The sequence below is a fragment of the Hippocampus zosterae genome, chromosome 11, assembly GCF_025434085.1.
Source record: "Hippocampus zosterae strain Florida chromosome 11, ASM2543408v3, whole genome shotgun sequence".
Taxonomy (NCBI): domain Eukaryota; kingdom Metazoa; phylum Chordata; class Actinopteri; order Syngnathiformes; family Syngnathidae; genus Hippocampus; species Hippocampus zosterae.
This window is the reverse complement of record NC_067461.1, coordinates 7,867,268-7,877,162: the sequence shown is the minus strand read 5'-3', so window position 1 is coordinate 7,877,162 and position 9,895 is coordinate 7,867,268. Positions and strand designations below refer to the sequence as shown.

Here is a 9,895-nt window from a genome sequence, read left to right as displayed (position 1 = left end):
TTGAAAGGCACACACATTCAATGTCACAGATACTCCAGTGCAGCAAGCTCGCGTCAAATCCAGTTCACAGATTCAATTGAAAAGTTCAGAGTTCAATTTTACCATTCCTTTTAACATAAATGCTCACAATATTACACCAACAGTCACTCCGATGTACCAGAGGACTGCATATTATTAGTTGAACTAGGGTACAGGAAATCACTTCAAAGTCAAGTGCTAACAGTTTTATTGCTCATTTTGTTAGTTAACTTGTTTTATTGCTCATTTTGTTAGTTAACTTCTTTTTACTCTTGTATGACAGTTGATATGTCAAAAAAGGACATCAGTTTCGCAAGACTTACTAGTTGATTGTTTTCACATCCAAATATGAACAGTGGTTGGCTTGAACATTGGTGGGCTTATTATTATAGCTGAGAATTAGAACAGATTATTTACATTTTATTTATTTTCTGGGGGGGAGGGGGAATTAAGTAAAAATGTATAGTATAACCAAAATATTGTGAATAACAGTATATGACAATGGCAATGCTATAAACATATTTAAATGGGGAGATTTTGAGCATTATTATAATGCGCATCGGCAGAATTTTGAACTCATACATTTTTTCAATTACGTATAAATCAACGCAGAGGCAACCACAAATGCACAGACATTTGGCGGCAGTGGTGATAAGGAAATCTTCTTTCGACCATAAAAAGCATGAGCAGAAGCAGAACCGGGATGTCTCCTCTCAGATTTACTGGACGCTTTCTTTTTGAGCCCGAGCTCCTGGTAGACTCGTTTGTTGACATTCAAAGGTAGATCTGCTTTGGACATTAAGAATTCTGTCCTTCAAAGATTATGGAAGTGCTGTTCATTCCCACAATCCAAAGGACCCAAAGGGCCCAAAGGTGGGTCATCCCCAGATGTCAGCAGCCTCATTAATTGGAACACGATGTAGTCATCAACTAGATCACCAAAAAGGTGTGATTTGGGCCAGAAAAAGCATTAGGGAATAAATATTTTCCTATCTGGAGGTGATATGATTGGTACACATTCAGTGAGACCTACTGTGTCTTTTATGGAGCAACAGGATCCCCAGGAATGTTTTCCTTCTTTTTGCACCATAGAAGAAAAAGTCCAAATAAAGTCAAATACACAAAGTCAGTCCCTGCAGCCCGGTCATGATCCTAACAGCAAAAATAATCGGTGCCTTTGTTTAATTGTACCCTGCAGACCAAAAAATGTGGGCAGGCTCAAGGTCAAAGTCTTGTGATTTTTTTCCAAACGTCTCCACTATTGCCTGCTTACCATGTACAGCTGAAATTTTATATCCTATAGTTTTATGTGAAGAGAAACTTTTTAACAGGAAATAAAAAAAAATGTATTTACCAAGCTATAATCATCCGCCTTCTGATTCGGGCTCGGTCGGCGCGGGTCTTTGGGGCCACAACGCGGCGGCGGCGGCTCTGTCCGCGGGCTACCGGGGCCTCTGCGTCCCGCAGCCCCGTTCGCATTGAGCATCCTCCGCCGGAAAGGTGGGCTCTGTTCCAGCCTGGCCGTCCTCACGGAGCTCCGCCACGTTTTAACCACACCTTCCCAGAGACCTGCACAGCGGCGGACCCAAGTCCGGGTTGTTTTCTGTACGGGGGAACCCTACAGGAACAGAATCTCCTCCTCCCCCGGCAAAGAGATACCGAGGCAAGTCGGTCAACGGTGTTGGATGTCGGAGCAGGAGCGGCGGAGGCGGAGGGGTCATCCGGGATATCGAGCAGGGACGGCGGGGAGAGCAACGAGATTATGCCGGGGTGCGAATCACCCGAGGACGGGAGGAAGGTTGAGTTCGACCCGCCTTAATGCGAAGGTCGGTTCGGTCAAGGCCCGAGTGAGTGGACGGAACGCACATATTATTGACTAAATATAGCCTAGGATTTTTTTTCCAAAGTGTATTCTTACTCTATAAATAGCTCTCGCTTGAGTAAAAATAATGACATGACTCATAAATGAGGTTTAAGGGCCACCAGAGCAATTAACGCCCTGAATAACGTCCAAGGTTATAGTTTGTGAGGTTTGTAATGTTTACTTTGGGGGAAATGTAAAACAACCCCCGCGCCCCATAAAACGTGAAAAACAAGATTTTAGCATAACAAAGGCCAGTATCTTTCAAATATTTAATAAACGGGTGAAAATACAAATTCAGTCAACTATAAGGTTATCCTAAAACTCACCAAAATAAAAATGATTCTAAAATGATGAAAGACCAAACAAGTGTGACTGCTTTTAATATTGTTTTTGAATGCTGTCAAATGAAACCATTTTAAATCAAAACATTTCAAGACCAAACGTGACTAGCCTACTCTGCTTTATGTAAAACGCGTTAATGAACAAGTCAACTGTTGTATTTAAATAATACAAATAAGTTTATACCAAAATATTTCGAGACAAAACTTAAGTCGGCTGCTATATTTTAGGCAGTCTAATTGAGGTCCATTATTATTTCAGTAAATTATAAAGTCAATATTTATTTTTCAAAATGTTTTCCATAAAAGATTGAATACCAAAAGAGAATACTAATTTTAAGAAACGTGGTTTACAAAAAAAAAATCAAAATACAGGTACGTTGAGACGAAATGATAAGGTCTGAATTATATTTTCAAGTAAAGTAAAAATGAGAAATAATATTATTTCAATATTATATTTTGAATGGTAATTTTTAAAAATAAGAGCAAAACTGCATTTTAAGTTCATTAATATCAATGCGCCCAAAAAAAACCTGCTCATTCTGCACTCCCTTTCAGAATTACAACGTTTCCTCTGCTTTCAAATGTGACCAAAACGTCCCGATATTCTCTTTGTTGAACTGTGACAAATGCGTTATTGTGTCGCATCTGCAGCGAGGAGTAAGAAGCGTTGCCCTTACTCCAAGCAGTAGATCAGAGAGCTGGAGAAAGAATTCCTCTTCAACATCTACGTCAACAAGCAGCGACGTGCTCAACTCTCTCGTCTCCTGCACCTCAATGACAGGTACGTGTTTGTGTGTGCGCGTGTGTGTGTGTGTGTGTGGGTGTGAGTGTGTGTCACCTTGCGCAATACATAAAAATAACACGTATGTGGAAAGCAGCAGTCTACTCTCTTGCTGAGTCGAAGCTTCTTCGATGACACCTCAAGTTTTCATGCAGGCTCCTTCCTGTTCCTGCAGAGGGAAGAACGTTTCACATATATTTTTTTAATTTGTATGCAAAGCAGTTACATAGCAACCGTGGCTTCCAACTACTTGGATGTGGCAGCCATCTATCTCTATTCGAATGATTTTTTGATAAAGAATCACTTTTGTTATGTCTTGGCTGAAATTGAATCATTAAGTTGACCCCCCCCCACACACACATAAAAAAGGAACCCTGTAAGAACATTATTCTAGGTGGAGGAATGATTTGATTATATTAATGTGATTTTTTTTTTTGGCTTTGGCATCACGTTTGGATCATTAAACATGCCCCGGGTCAATTTAACCCAGGAACATTATTGCTGTTCCTGAGAAAGGAACAGAACAGGAGTGTCAGATGTAACAAAAGATTCATTCAGTTTTTAATGTTCAAGCTGTTTTCCACTTCTGTTGATTGAAAAAAAAGTCTCATAAATCAGCCCCAAAAAAGAAGTCAAAACTACACAACAGCAACAACAACAAAAAATGTACTCTTGACTCTTATGTCAAGATCTCAATTTGGACTGCTGGCTTTCAGGTCCATTTGATGTCAACATTTGTTTTCCATTTTTTTCTCCACCGGGTGGCGCTATGTTTTCCCATTCAAAGCACGCAGGACAATTCCACACCTTTTAATGTTTATAGCTTACCAAGGTCACATGACCAAACCGAGAAAATAGGTGAGCCTGACTATAATTGCCTGAGGCCTTTGGCACTGTGATGTCATTTGGTCGCCCCCCTGAGATGGAGCAAAATCGGAGGACTTTATATCCTACAAACACAATATTTGAAACTTTTGACCTGACCTCCCCTTGAAGGGTTAAAATATTGCCGCATGACTACTTTACACACCAATGTTAATAGTCCATTCCTATTTGTAATGGATATTCACTCTATGATGTTTACGATGATTGCGAGTGACATCATGGCTCTAAATCCGATCACATGCTGTCATTTGTTTGGCCAACGAAGAACCTGACCCCCGATGTTACATTAAATCAGATATCTTTTTTAGGATCCGTCATATTTTGGGGGGGATTTACGATATTTTTTAAAATCAACTGAATGTGTCCTGTTGTTGCGCAGACAGGTGAAGATCTGGTTCCAGAACAGACGAATGAAGAAGAAGAAGCTGGGCAGAATGCAGTTCTACTGCAATGGACTTCAACCTCTCATGGATGCGTGAATTGGCGGCGTTTAGAGGAAGAATGTCGAAGCAAATTTGAAATGGGGATTATTCATAATCAATATGCTTTCCCATTAAAATGGTGATGCTCAAAGCATCGTATGCATAAGAATGGCAGATTTTTTAAAAAAGACATTAAAAATAAAAACACGCACAGCATAAAATGCAATTTCACATTGGAGTGAATGAAATGGTTGACTTTCAAATGGTAGAAGATCCAAATTAAAATCCTTGTCGAGTGAAAATGAACTGCTTGTAAATTTGATTTGCCAAATAGAAGAGTGTCGTGAACAACTACGCCAAACTTAAATCATTAGAAACAATCATTAAGTGTATAAAATGAGTCTTGAAAATTGTTTTTAAAAAAAAGTTTCCAACCAGAAAATTCAATATTTCTATGCCTCGGATTATGACCGAAAACCGTTTTTTGACCAAACTGAGTAAACCCGAATACGCCACATGACTCCTCTCGGCTTCCTTACACGAGGCTTCCTCGTGTAGCGTTCATTGTGAGCAGACGTGATTTACGCAAATCTGACTGTTTTTTATGTTATTTCCGCATAGCGTATTAGCACCTAATTATGGGCTAATAAAATAGGTTCGGATTTTTGAACAAATCGCTTTTCGAACAGCCTTCTCGAATCCCACAAATACTAATCTGGAAATGGATGCCACTTTGTCTAACATCATTCTTCTGCCTATGCATGAGTGGATGTTTGAAAACACATCTGCTGAAAACCTCCAGAGGCTGGAATATATCCCATTAGGTTGTCTTGTGGAGGTTTTCCCCAAACCGCAACAACCTAGGCACTCCACAGCGGACACGCCAGCACAAAGCCCGCATCGAGGTGGTAAATTTGGACTTGGGCGAAAAAAATCTGTTCTCATTTTTCAGCTTCTCTCTCTGTGGCATGTGCACGCAAAGCCAACAATGATTTTATTTTATTTTATTTTTCTACATCAGTTGATATTTCCGATGACAGAGTGGACATGCTTCGCTTGACAACATCCAACTGTGCACATAATAGGATGACAATTACAAAACATTCATTCATTCATTACCGGCCTCTTATTCGCACTGGAGTCACGAGTGTAAATAATTTTTTCTTCAGAAGGTTAATTGAAGGAGAAGTTACCTCATAATGACAGGGCGGACAGCAATTTCAGCGACGTGACATGATTTTGGCACGTCTCACACACTGCACAAGCACACAAATATGGTGTGGGGATGGGGTGGGGGACTACAGAAGGGAAAAGAAACAAACTCTCTGGCAAGGGAAGAGATTCGGCTCTTTCTTTTAGTGTTGCTTCGCTATTTTGTAACAGATCTTCAAACAACTGGCAATATGTGGAAAACGGCTGTGAGTGAACGAGCTAATAAATTAATTACATCAGAGGATTTACTGTTAGGCGAATACTGTATAGTGGTCCAAAAGGTCACTCTGCCAAATGATGTTTCTTTGTTATGCCTGAAACTCTGATTTTCATACTTCATCGTGACTTAAGGATTGTTTTTTTTAAAACACAACTACAAGTGTTACTAAATTCACTTTGTTGCTAGGCTACAGCACATTTGTATACCGTCCATGTGTGAAGGGTACTCCAAGACACAAACTCATCCCTAGTGTGTGTGTGTGTGTGTGCGTGTGCACGTGTGTCTCAGACGAGTCCAAGTCTGAAACTTGAACCGCACACATCAGCACCTCCCGGTCCCGCAATTTCCACCAGCACGGCCACTTTTATTGGGGGGGTAATACACTCTTCACATTCATTCCACAGCCTGTCTGCCTATGTGTGTGTGTGTGTGTGTGTGTGTCTGTCTGTCTGTGTGTGACGTGAACACATACACACAGGCACATGAAAGAGGAGATTGTGTTTTAAATGAGCGGCAATAAAGTGCGGCAGCAGCCTGTTCAGCTGTGTGGGCCAACACTCATGCACTTCCACTTTATTGTGCATTACTGCCTCATTGTCATTTGATCAACCTTTAAAGTCCAGCGGGGGGGAAAAAAATCTCGTGTGCTTTGCCACCTGAAGTGTATGAGAAGTTTGGGGGGTTTTTTTGTTGTTGTTGTGCGGCATTTATTCAGTTTCCTTGTGATTTAGCGTAACCCTTTTATGCACCAATAATGATAACCTGTAACCTGATAACATGTCCACTGGAGTAACCGCTGTGCCTGAAAGGGTTAAATTCTATGTGCGAGTAAACCCTTTCTCCTCACTGGTAAGACAATGCAGTCGTGGAATGACTGTCAAACCAATCTTTTTTCCCCCCCGTGACTAGTGCCTCTTGAAAGGCAGTTAGCATTTTTCAATGTCCTTCATATCAAGCTTGACGTCCACGTGCTAGTACGCTCCTCACGAAAGAAATTTCAAAACACTTGTGGAATAACCGTTTGTCTCGAGTAAGATGTTTTTTCACGACTAGTGTCTCCGGATACCAACTGTAGCCTTGATTTGCTATCCAACTCAAATTCAATGTACGAGTCCACTCTTTGACCTCACGAAGAGTAGTAAAGACAACTCAGTGCACAAGTAAAATAACATATAAGCAATTTCTGTACACTATTAAGGACAACTACATTTTAGTCAAAAATAGTCATGTAAAACTGCACTCGGTGACAATTGCGTGCTTCTAGTACTATTCATCAGAATATAATATGCTACGAGTTAATGGAAAGCATTTTGTACATTTATTCCGCATTTTGATCACCATTGTAAAGTCCATGTACTAGCGCACGCGAGTAAGACAAATTTGTGCAATAGTAGGATGACCGAAATGACTGTGTCTTATTAGTAATGTTTTTTGTTTTGTTTTGTTTTGTTTCACGACTAGTACCAAAGAAAATGTATTATTACATCCAGTTTGTGGTCAGTGTACTAGTCGACTCTTTGTCCTCACGAGTAGACAATTCAGGGCACTAGTATAAGAACACGTATGACATTTCTGCACACCGGCAGGAGAATTTTGGCATTCTATAATTATTGGTGTGTGAAAGAGTTAACAATGGTGTAGTAGTTAACATCTAATGCCTCACATGTTGTATGAGTGGCATGGAGACTAGTCAACTGGTGGACAGTTTTGCCTCTCCAGTGTTCAGAAATGTCATGCGGTTATAGAAGGCATAAATATTATGAGTGAGGTTTTGGTGCTCACTCGTCATTCTATGTGTGTGTGCTAACTTGTCCAGCTTGCTAGTTTATGGACCTTAAGATGGATAGCAAGGAGATCACAAAAATGCTCACGTGGTTTCACCATAAAGTTGTTTGATGTTTTTTTCAAGAGTTGACATAGCTACGGAAAGAAGAAACAAAGCAGAGTTGAGATTCCACGAAATGTGCTGAATTTGTCTTACTCGTGAGGTCATTGAGTCGACTAGCCGACGGACCTGAAGCTGGATTGCAGCGATATGGAACAAATGCTGAAGGCACTCTCCATTGAAGTGGAGGCCATCCACTTGCCAAGTGAGATAACGTTGCCATTTCCAAAGGCGATGGCAATATGCGATGAAAACACATCACGTTGGATTCTGATTGATTCCTCTGTGTCATTTTGACGACCCAAGTCAATGCAGCGTGGGAACACAATTAACATCTTGCCGGAAATGCAATTATGCAAATCAGGTTGATGCCATGTATGAGCTCTTTTATGTGTAAAACGTGCACTGTGGTGATATGACGGAAGTCATGATGTGGGATGTTTTATGTAAATAGAGGAGCGGAATAAAAGCATCAGTGGAAGGGGAAACACTCGAAGATCAATACAGTAGCTTTGCTGTTTTAAATGAACAGTTCGCATACAATTGCTTTTTAATTTTTATATTTGATAAGCTATTATTTCATCAAATAGTGTTGCCCTGACTTGCGAGTTTAATTAATTCAGTGTCTATACTGAAATTATTTGTATTTCAAATCAAATCTCGGTATTCAAATTAATAGAAAATGTCGAAGCACCCCCCAAAAAAAAACACCAACAAAAATTTTTGAAATTCTTATAACAAATAACAAAAATATCCTCTACAAAAATAGTCCTCTACAGTAGGCCCTGAACAATATGGGGGTTTTCCCCAAGTGCAATGCTCAATGATTGCCTTTCACGTTTTAAATTTTGTACAATGCATTTGTATTTAATTGAGTGATCCTTTCACATACCACTAGAGGGAGCCCACCCACCTCTACTGGTACGAGTACCACACTTTAAAAATCATTGTTAGTAAATCCAAAAGGATTTCCAACAAAACGTTAACACTTCCTCTGTGGTAATGTGGGTGTAAACTACAGGCGGCTAGAAGTCAGCGCCCCCTTGAGGCAGGCACAAACCTCTGAGGGCTGTATCATGCAAGCCACAGCCACTAACTAGGAGCTAAGAGCTAAATGACATTTTAGGAGCTGATTCATGCCTTTCTCTCTTTAATCCCAGACCTACTGGCGGGGGTTTATTCGAGGCCGATAAAGCAGCGAGGACATTTTAGGAGGTGAAATATGGCCGCTCTCAAGTGTTGGCTGCATGCAAGCTGCTAACTGTTTTTATTTTTCCCTCTCCCCCCGACCCTGACGTCGGCAGATGGAAAACTTCATGTGGTAGCCTGATTGGTGAAATGTAGCTGCAGTAGTGTTCAATTCCAGGGGGGATGTCTCACACTAAAATGTTTATTTTTAAGCACCAATGCGTAATAAATACGCTTATTGAATGAGGTTCCATGGAGGTTAGCGGAGGACAAATGAAGGCCATTTAGATCATCCAGCCAACAGGTGGCGCTGTGACAATGAATGTGCCGTGAAGAGGAGAAATATGACTTTGCAATTTATAATATACTTGTTGAGAAAATTAATTTTTAAGACCTTGAATAGTAATTATTGCTCTACACTACCAAGCTGAATGTGCAAAAATGCAGTCGATACATAACTGCAAGCCTTTACCTTAATATTCAGAATAACAAGCAAATTTATAAACCTTTTGTAGAAATTCTAGTCGCACAACTGTCTTTATATGCAATGATATGCAAACCAATTTTCATATTCATGCACCTCTATGAATTGATGCATATGGGGCATTAATATTTATTGTAAATTAAAACAAGACACGTGATCGTGCATGTCTTAGTCCATAGTTTATTCATGGCTATAAAACATCTCAACACATAAAATGTTTTGAGAAATTTTGCGTCACAAATTGCAAATATTGTTTAAGGAAATAAAGCTGTTTAAGAAATATTATAATATACATCCATTGTGAATATTTAGTTTTTGTCAATTGCATTTTTAGGTTTTATTTTTAGAAGAAAACAGCTCTGCGTAGAAAAAGCTTTGCATAGAAAAAAAATGCTTTTTTTTTGCTTGTACTGCACCTGAAAAAGTGCATGTGTAGTAATTAATTTGCATTTTCAGATTGATGTAAAAGTGAACGAGTGGTCACTCAGACTGGTGCTCGTTCATTCATTCATATTTCTCCTCATAAAAAGACAGAATGAAAGCAATGAAAGTATCACATACACACGCATACACACACACACACACAGAACCTCGT

General features: G+C 39.8%; 1 long non-coding RNA gene across 1 annotated transcript in view; it reads right to left on the bottom strand.

The window, feature by feature from the left end:
- Positions 1-2,137: 2,137 nt before the first annotated feature.
- LOC127610778 (uncharacterized) overlaps positions 2,138-9,895 on the bottom strand; it is a 38,369-nt gene continuing 30,611 nt past the window's right edge. Inside the window, exon 2 of the long non-coding RNA XR_007965040.1 lies at positions 2,138-3,173. This is a non-coding gene — a long non-coding RNA (uncharacterized LOC127610778). The remainder of the gene's footprint in view (positions 3,174-9,895) is intronic.